This window comes from Etheostoma spectabile, unplaced genomic scaffold (genome assembly GCF_008692095.1).
Source record: "Etheostoma spectabile isolate EspeVRDwgs_2016 unplaced genomic scaffold, UIUC_Espe_1.0 scaffold00002529, whole genome shotgun sequence".
In the NCBI taxonomy this organism is placed as follows: Eukaryota; Metazoa; Chordata; class Actinopteri; order Perciformes; family Percidae; genus Etheostoma; species Etheostoma spectabile.
Window position 1 is genome coordinate 58,485 of NW_022602910.1, and position 9,856 is coordinate 68,340.

Sequence of the window (9,856 nt, forward strand, 5' to 3'; positions counted from 1 at the left end):
AGTCCAACAACAGACAACCACTCTGGTTTAGATCAGGGAGGCCGTTCCTCCCAATCACGCCTCTCCAAGTATCTCCATCATTGCCCACGTGTGCATTGAAGTCCCCCAGCAGAACTATGGAGTCCCCTACTGGAGCCCCATACAGGACTCCATTCAAGGTCTCCAAGAAGGCCGAATACTCCGAACTCTTGTTTGGTGCATATGCACAAACAACAGTCAGAGTTTTCCCCCCCATCACCCGCAGGCGTAGGGAGGCGACCCTCTCGTCCACCGGGGTAAACTCCAACGCAGCGGCACTCAACCGGGGCCTTGTGAGTATCCCCACACCCGCCTGGCGCCTCACACCATGGGCAACTCCGGAGTAGGACAGAGTCCAACCTCTATCCAGGAGAACGGTTCCAGAAGCGAGACTGTGCGTAGAGGTAAGCCCCACCAGATCTAACCGGTAGTGCTCCACCTCCCGCACAAGTTCCGGCTCCTTCCCCCACAGAGAGGTGACATTCCAAGTCCCCAGAGCCAGCCTCTGCCGCCCGGTTCTGGTCCGTCGAAGCCCCCAGAGATGGGAAAAGTACTCACTTTCCGTACTTAAGTAGAAGTACAGATACTTGTGTTAAAAAATACTCTGGTAAAAGTCAAAGTACTGATTAAACTTCTTTACTCAAGTAAAAGTAACAAAGTACAGGCTTGGAAATTTACTTAAAGTATAAAAGTAAAAGTAGCCTTAGAATGACAACAATATTTTTTGCAAAGCTACCTGGAGCACACAAATGTTACTAGAGAGACGCTGAGGAACTTCAGTGGACATGGAGGGTACGTCTTTATATGGCAATGGCTACATTTTAAATGGCTGTCTGCCAATAGGCCTAAAACATAACATATATGATTATTATTATGACAGACACTGGGACTCCAGGTTAATAAGATTCTGACTCATTAGCAAGATATGAATTCAGTTGTTATCTGTAAGAATTCACAGATCCAGTTTCTATTTTTAATCTCCCCCTAACATGTAAATGAATCTACATGTATGTGCGTGTGCTCAAATATGGCTTCTGGAAAGAAAATAAAGGATTAAATATGAATAAACAAACTGACATTAATGAGGAAGTTCCCCAGCACATTGGCCAGGAGTCTTTCTTGATGCCTACTGTTTACATCTCTTTCAGATAAGGTCGAGGATGATGGGAATGTATTGCTGCTTGTCTGCCCTTTTTTCTTCATTTTCAATCATGTTGCCATCCGTACTACCATGTGCTAACGTTAGCGCCATCCATACTACCATGTGCTAACGTTAGCGCCATCCATACTACCATGTGCTAACGTTAGCGCCATCCATACTACTATGTGCTAACGTTAGCGCCATCAAGCCTCAATGATTTGCTGTGAATGAATGCAGAATCTGTTGAGTTGTCTTAGTCGTGCGTCAAATGCAACGTACAGTAGATATATTCCCATCCATTTAGATTGAATATGGTATTGATGACATAAACAATAATAACAAAAACTCCAGTGAAATGATGTGAAAGTTGAGGACTAGATTAGGACTGGAAAGCTGATTCTGGTGTCCAACTTGGCCCCAGGTGTATCTGTTAAAACAGACGGAGACAACTTCTCTCTAGCTAAGGTTCCATCCACTTGTCAATTGAATTACAGAATCTGAAGTTTGGTAAAAAAAATAAAATAAAAAAAAACTCATGCGAATAGAGCTGGTAACGTGTAACCCAGCTAACATGTGAAGACCACACCAAAACCACGAGCTAACAGGTGAAGAGCACACCAGAACCACTAGCTAACTTACTTTAAATGTGCAAGAACTATAGTCCAGTAACAGGCTTAAGTGAACTGACAACATGAGTTATACGACTTACAGTTCTCAAAGACTCACACACACAATCTCAGCTGGTTATCCTCCGGACAGCTTGTCTCTTTTTCTTTTCTCTCACTTTTTTCTCCGTGTGGCGCGCGCACCCGCTCGCGGTGTGTGGCGCGTGTCCGCGCTATTCTCCGAAAAGACGACCACTTGTACAAAACTAAAGTAACGAGCCAATTTTGTAAAATGTAAGGAGTAGAAAGTACCGATATTTGTGTTAAAATGTAAGGAGTAGAAGTAAAAAGTCGCCACAAAAATAAGTAGTAAAGTAAAGTAAAAATATCAGAAAAATCTACTTGAGTACAGTAACGAAGTATTTGTACTCCGTTACTTCCCATCTCTGGAAGCCCCTGACCTTCGCTGCCACCCATATACCAGCGCACCGGACCCCTTTGGATCCTCCCACAGGTGGTGGGCCCATGGGCTGGAGGGAGAGGTGCCACGTTGCTTGTTCGGGCTGTGCCCGACCGGGCTCCGTGGCAAACCCGGCCACCAGACGCTCGCTCACGAGCCCACCGTCTGGGCCTGGCTCCAGACGGTGGCCCCGGGCTTCCTCCGGGCGGGGTCTCTCTATCCCTTCCTTGCTCAACCATCGAAGTCTTTGAACCATTCTTTGTCTGGCCCCTCCCCTGAGACCTCTTTGCCATGGGAGACCCTACCAGGAGCACAAAGCTCCAGACAACACAGCCCTCAGGTTCATAGGGACACACAAACCTCTCCACCACGATAAGGTGATGGTTCCCGGAGAGGATTTTTTTTTTTTTTTTTTTTTCCTCATTAGCTAATAAAAAAATTGTCAGGGTGTCTATAATAAAACTGAGACGGATCTCAATAGATGGTATCACTTGCCAATATCATTGCAAGCTTGTGTGTCAAATGTTAAAATGGATATTTTACCACACATGTCTTTTCTTTAATGTTGCCCTTACCACCCCAAATTGGTTAATGGAAAAGGGTCCACTCTTTGGTCTCTAAATTTATTTGGGGATGGGAAACAACAACATAACAACATAAAACAGAGGGTGGTCTTTCTATGTCTAACTTTAAATATTACTGTCATTTGTATTGAGACCAATCACAGATAGGCTTAAGCCCAATTCTGATCCCTGCTGGAAACCTGTAGAACAGAACCTAGCACACAGACTGGAGGATTGGATTTACTCCGCTGTCCCATAATGAGTAACATGTAAATGGCACCTGAATAGTCCACTCCCTAACAAATATTCCCTACTCACTGGGGGGTGGGGGGGCTACATATATGGTACATATACAGTATATGTTTTAGCTGATGTATATGATGGAAAAAAGGCTTTGTGACTTTAATGATCTGAGACTTCTTCATTCTGTACTTTCAACTACGATCATCTATGAAAGCATATGGAGTACCATGGGGTTCTCCTCTTACTATCCACCCTTTGCACTCCATTCTGTACAACAAAGGCCAGAAAAGAAGTTTGGTCTCCCAAATACATTCACTTACGTGAGGCTTTTTTTGGGGTAAGGTCTGTGCTATGTTATCTAATCTAATCTAATCTAATAATACTGGATGTCACTGTACCTTGTTCTCCTGCTTTGCTACTCTTGAATGATACCTCCCCACTAAAGATGACATGTTGGTGAAGACGTATGCTCTTAACAAGCATCACTGCTGCCAAGAAGATGCTGGTTTTACGCTGGAAACCTCCACATATAATCACTAAATCCCAATGGATTGACACATACATTGGCATGGTTATTCATTATATACTGTACATCGGTGGTTCACTCTAGATCCTCTTTAAATTTTTTGATTGTAATATTATAATTTTAAAATAATAAATTGTTGTTCACAAAAAAAAGAAAGCTTGAGCTCCTTAGAAATCCTTTCCATAATGTTGTCAGACACTTAGAATATTAATCTGAGCCTTTCAGTTGAAAAACAAGCACGTCAGTGAAGGTAAATACAAGCTGGACTGTTGTCCTATTAACTTACATTGTAGGTTGTTTCTCCGCTGCTGACTGCAGCGATCTCGCTTAATAATGGACCAATGTCAAAGATTGTTGTTCCCATGTGTCACTTAGACACAAAAACATACACATACATGTACTGCCTACACATGATCAGAGGTTAAACCGCCAGGTAGGCCGCAGAGCAAGTTGCAGAAAGGCAAAAGCGCAGCGCAAGTATCAATGGATTACATCTTAAAAGGTCAGTAGCAATAAACTGAACTTTGATCATGTTTTGGTGGCTTTAGTATCGTTGTGAGCCAGGAGCAGCTCTGTAGCTCCCAACTTCCTGTCCTCACCTTCAGAGTGAAAACCAGACGCTTCTATCTAAATCCATCTGTTAGTATCTGCCCTCAGTCAAAACTAAATGCTTAATGCTCTTATCCCATGCCACACACACACACACACACACACACACACACACACTGTGGTACAGCGGTTGCTTGCCAATCGGAAGGTTGGTGGTTCGATCCCTGAATCTGCAGTCCCATGTCAAAGTGTCCTTGGGCAAGACACTGAAACCCAAGTTGCCCCCAATGCTGCCCCATCATGAGTGTTAGTGTGTATCTGATGAGCAGGTGGCACCTTGTACGGCAGCCTCGGCCACAGTGTATGACTGTGTGTGATTGGTGAATGATTCCTGCACTATGTTACAGAGCTTTGAGTAGTCGTTAAGACTAGAAAAGCTCTAAGTAAAAACAGTCCATTTACACACACACACACACACACAATTAATTTCCCCTTCCTTCTCTTTCACAGAAGAGGCTTCTCTAAGAGGCTCCGACAGCTTCGATGCCGCACGGACCGCTACAGAAAATCATTCATTCCACAAGCAATAACACTCTTTAACATGTCATCTCTGGGTGGTAGATGAGACTTTTGGACACCACACTACTGCACTAATGCAACCTGGACATTTGGTTTATTTACATTTACATTTTAGCATATTATTTAAGCATTTGCACATTTTTGTTCCCCCATCCTGTACATATTCAAATATTTGTTATTTTTACTTTATTCGTATTATTATTTCATGTATATTGTATGTATGTATATTTTTCCTAGTATTTCATTTATATTTATATTTTGTGCTTTGTGACTGTTTTTGCTGCTGTAACACAGGAATTTCCCATTTTTCTTGGGATCAATAAACATCTATCTATCTATCTATCTATCTATCTATCTATCTATCTATCTATCTATCTATCTATCTATCTATCAGTCATTACTTCAGTATATTCAGATAACTGTATTGAGTAAATACTGTTTTTCTTTTCTCAGCATTCCACAGATTTTCGGTCTTATATTGCGCATCAGATAGGCCTTTGAGGCCCACACACACACACACACAGACACACATGTGTCACACACAGTGCTGAGGGCGGATATGTTTGAAGTGCTGTGGGCCGGGGAGGGGATGTTTGGGGTTGACAGCGGACTAAACTGTGTGTGTGTGTAGGGGGGCAGGTACCAACATGCCCTTCTCTTTGTCTCCTCCAACAATCTCCCTCTTTTGTTCCCCATGAGTTCTGCTTTTACAGCCCTAAAGAAAGGATCCTGATGGTATTGATGCCTGTGGGTCGATTGGTCCAACCGTCCATCCAACACTGAGACCAGTCAGAGTAAGGTGGCGACCCCCCATCTGGCCCAAATGTTGTACAAAATGTTGGACACATTTATGCTCCTCGGAGCGCCATAGGCTTTTCTCCAGTGCCACCCCCATCACACAATCTTGCCATTAAATTTACTGACCACGTTCATGCTCCTCAGAGGATGAACCCATTTAACGTTTTCTTGAAAAAGAGCAATAAGTCATGCTATACATGATATTGTTTCTAGCAGTCACACAATATTACTTTACTGAAATGTTTTTAATTGTACAATGTTGAAGATAATGTGTTTGTGCAGTTACAATGGTAAATGAGGATTTGTTTGACTTTAAATCTTATAACTTATATTAACTTATATCTTATATCTTAATTTTACATTAAACAAGGTTTAAGAAATTGAACAGGAAATAAAAGGATTATAGAAAAACCCACATCCACCTCTCCCTATACCACAACCAAGGGCACAGTGCTGGCCCTGGTTGAGGTACTAGGGACACTGGTTGATCAGAACTTGACAACTCTTTTAATGTGAATAAGACTTTGACGGTTTCAGATCTTATATTGAGTCCATTTTTGTTTGATTTCAGTCTGTGCAAGGATCTTCAACAGGTGGGCCTCAGAGTCAACGTTAATTTTTGAAAGTGTTTTACAAAAATAAAAAGAACACGAATCCAACATCACCAACAGCCATCCACAGATCCAGTTCATCCTATACACTGTGTCACATGTATGTTTATTATTAAAACATGATTTACAAAATCATGCCATCAATTAGTAGCCTATTTTTATAGCTTAGTATTCTATGCACTATAAATGTATGTACACCGGCTTTAGGCTGCCATACACGTTATTGTAGGCCCAGTTTAATATGCAACTTTATTTTACAATTTATGTAATGGGGGTCCCTGCTCCATCTCTCTTTTAGTTAAAGGGTCCTTGGCTTTAAAAACATGAAAGACCCCTGTTCTATGGGAACCTTACAATACAGAAGCTAGTTGTCCACAACTGTAACAGAGGCCTGGCATACAACAGCTCTCTCTTACAAAGACTATTAACAGTCTAGTCTATATCCAGAATGTTCCACTTACAGGATTGCTCTGCAGATGGAAATTCTGCCGTATTCAATTCATTTCAGCCGGACATGCGTCCCCGTCCTCTGTCTCTGTGTTGGCGTTCGAACCTGCGGCTGATTTCTGAGGACTATGGTTACCTGGTCCTCAGATCTCTGCAGGGTAAATCCAGACAGATAGCTAGACTATCTGTCCAATCCAGAGGTGGGTAATAACGAGTTACATTTACTCCGTTACATTTACTTGAGTAAGTTTTTGAAAAAATTGTACTTCTAGGAGTAGTTTTAAATCACCATACATTTACTTGTACTTGAGTAGATTAGTGAAGAAGAAACTGTACTCTTACTCCGCTACATTAGGCTACAAGGAGCTCGTTACTTTTCTTTTTACCTGTTCGGTATTCTATTCAATTCAATTCAATTCAATTTTAAGTAGTTTCCTCCAGAGCAAGCAACAGTGCGACAGTGGCGAGGAAAAACTTCCTTTTTAGGCAGAAACCTCGGACAGACCCAGGCTCTTGGTAGGCGGCGTCTAGCGGGTCAGTTGGGGTTAGTGGAAATAACAAAAATAGAAAAAATAGTAGTTTGTGGCAGTTCTTTGTAGTAGTTCATGGCATAGCAGGGCACTGTGCAGCATTGCAAGGCACAGCAGGATGTAGCTGGGCACCGCAGAGTGTAGCAGATGAACATGGCACCGCAGAACGTGTAGCGGGACCATGGCGACAGCTGCTACCATGATTTTGGAGCATCCCTGATCCGAGGGAACATGCTGGGGAAAAAAGAACATAAGGACTCCGGGGAATGATTCCCCAGAGCTAGGTTAGTAACACGCATTTCTGGGACATGGATGCACATAAATGAAAAGATAGGAAGATAGAGGAGAGAGGAACTCAATGTGTCAAAGGAAGTCCCCAGCTGTCTAAAACTATTACAGCAAAACCAAGAGAGACAGGGTAAAGAGAGGAGCCCGGTCGGGCTAGAACTCTCCCCAACCGGATCGGGCTGTATGCCAAGTTTCCCTTTAGTTTATTATACGCTTGATTATATGATAGATAAATCAGACAAGTATGACGAGAAGCAGGTGGGCCGGGTTAGGCAGACGCTGCGACTCCTCACTCCCCAACAACATTCAATTCTATGCCCTAACTATAAGCTTTATCAAAGCATAACCAAGAGAGACAGGGTAAAGAGAGGGGCCTGGTCAGGCTAGAACTCTCCCCAACCGGATCGGGCTGTATGCCAAGTTTCCCTTTAGTTTATTATACGCTTGATTATATGATAGATAAATCAGACAACTATGACGAGAAGCAGGTGGGCCGGGTTAGGCGGACGCTGCGGATCCTCACTCCCTAACAATATTCAATTTTATGCCCTAACAATAAGCTTTATCAAAGAGGAAAGTCTTAAGCCTACTCTTAAATATGGAGACGGTGTCTGCCTCCCGAACCCCAACTGGAACCTGGTTCCACAGGAGAGGAGCCTGATAACTGAACGCTCTGGCTCCCGTTCTACTTTTAGAGACTCGAGGAACCACAAGTAACCCTGTATTCTGGGAGTGTAGTGCTCTTGTAGGGTTGTAAGGTACTATGAGCTCTTTAAGATAAGATGGTGCTTGACCATGAAGACCTTTGTAGGTGAGAAGAAGGATTTTAAATTCTATTCTAGATTTTACAGGAAGCCAATGCAGAGAAGCTAAAACAGGAGAGATGTGGTCTCTTTTCCTGGTTCCTGTCAGAACACGTGCTGCAGCATTCTGGATCAGCTGTAGAGTCTTTATGGATTTTTTCGAGCAGCCTGATAACAAAGAATTGCAGTGCATTCTGCGCGTCATTGTTTTTACCCCAGCGTACGCCTTATTTTAATGTTTTATTTTGACAGAGAGAGAGAGTCTTCCGCTTAAGGCACTACCACGTAACTGTGTTCGACCAATCAAACGGCGTTGTGCAGTCACGTGACCATACTCGTTCTCAGCAGCGGGACCATAGACTGTATATATCTATGGGCGGGACGTGTTAGCTTACAGTCGTAGCAAAACAAATTTAATGTGACAAGTCTCTCACTTAAGCTATTTTGTAATTAATAAATACATTTTAATTGATTGGATGAACAATAGTTTGCCTAAATATGATTATTTTGTATTTTTGTCTGTCTGATTGATGCTTGTGTTAAGAAATAAATCAGACGTTACTCAACAGTTACTCACTACTTGAGTAGTTTTTTCATCAAGTACTTTTTTACTCTTACTCAAGTAATTATTTGGATGACTACTTTTACTTTTACTTGAGTCATATTATTCTGAAGTAACAGTACTTTTACTTGAGTACAATTTTTGGCTACTCTACCCACCTCTGGTCCAATCTGAGGACTATGGTTACCTGGTCCTCGGATCTCTGCAGGATAAATCCAGACAGCTTTCTAGACCATCTGTCCAATCAGAGTTTTCTGTTGACGACTAAAACTTCTGAACGTACACATGTTCCACCAAAACCAGTTCCTTCCTGAGACTATTTAGCAGAGGCTCCGTCCGGAGCTTAGCCCCGCCCAAGACGATTGTGATTAGTTTGAAGAAATTGCATTAAACCAGAGCACGTTTTTCTCCCTTCCCAGAATGCTCTGTGGGCTAGCAGTCTGACTATACTTTGACTGATGACTGATTGATGACTTAAGCCCTATTTTGAAAACAGGGTTCAAAACACTACACCCAATGATCAGAAGACCTCAGACCCTTCGCAAAGTAAAACACTCTTGAAAAAACTATACACTAATTTATAAAAGTCATATTTTGTTACCATATGAAACACACTTGTTTCATATGACAGAAAGTGCAAATAAATATTCAGTTTACCAAACATTACACAACACCAATACTGCAGTCTGAGGAAAATCATTTATTTCTCTCCATATTCCCAAATCAGTCAACATGTAGAATCACAACAACATGTCACAGTTTTCATAACACTGTTAGCTCGGCAAACAACAGACACACATACAATACTCCGGTACAGGTTACAATTACAGTAAAAAAATTAAATTTAAAAAAAGATCTAAAAAAAACCTGAAAATATATCAAAAAAATACTAGACTTTTCTGCCACAATTTTATAATGCTTAAACCTGATGGTGTTTATACAATTAAGCAATCATGTGTTTACGCACCTAATGGCTGTGTTTCACAGATTGACTTATAGCAAGGAAGTGACATCATGATATACTTCTGTGTCTAATGTCTACAAGTAGGTTTGAAGTGTGAGGCTGACATTATGCTTATGGTGGTGCACATCTGGGCCAATGTTTTGCTCCTTTAGTGTAAGCTTTTGATAAT